Raw genomic sequence first — 798 nt, forward strand, 5'->3', positions numbered from 1 at the left:
AGAAATAAAGTGTTCTGTACACTAGTTGTTCAAGAGTCCAGAAATTTGCATTAGTCCTCAATCAGGATGACACATGGTGGTATTTCCAAGGTAATTTGCAAAAGTCCCACTTTACCAGGGGTTTAAACGTTGTACAGGACAGTAAAGGTTACAGGAAATTTATAACCCTTTAAATATACAAGTGAAAGAGAAGAAGTAGAAATAAAAAAAGATATTAGGATAGGGAGAAAGAGAAAAGCTACATTCACACGTCCAATGGTTCTTGCTGATAATCGGCCCGGGGTTGATATCGGAGGGGAATCTGGCGTATGTACAGTGCCCATCGTCCGAACGACCGTGCTGGCGGATCCACGGACGATGGACGAACAATCCTAATGCAAGGAAAGGGGGAGAGCGTGCAGCGGGGTGCCGCTCCATCGTTCTCCCCTTCCTCTCTCCATAGAGCAGAATGGTGCTGTATGTACAGGACTCAATCATGCATCATGCAGTCCTTAGTTCCAAGTGTGTGTGTGAGCTAAAATATCACGATGGGGGGAGGGGGGTGGGGGGGTGGAAGCAAGTGAGAAGAAAATGAAGAATATCAAGAGAGGGAGTAAGAGAGAGAGAATTGGATAGAGCGTTTGAATTTACCAGTTATGTACTTTGTATTAATTTTATATAATTTTGTATTGGACTGGATACGCAAGTTTGTATCCAATGAAATACAAAATATAAATTTGAATTTCCAAGGTATTTACTTTTATTTTATTTTTTTTTTATTTTTTGTATTGGATTGGATACGCAAGTTTGTATCCAATC

Source organism: Pyxicephalus adspersus, chromosome 2 (assembly GCF_032062135.1).
Source record: "Pyxicephalus adspersus chromosome 2, UCB_Pads_2.0, whole genome shotgun sequence".
NCBI lineage: Eukaryota > Metazoa > Chordata > Amphibia > Anura > Pyxicephalidae > Pyxicephalus > Pyxicephalus adspersus.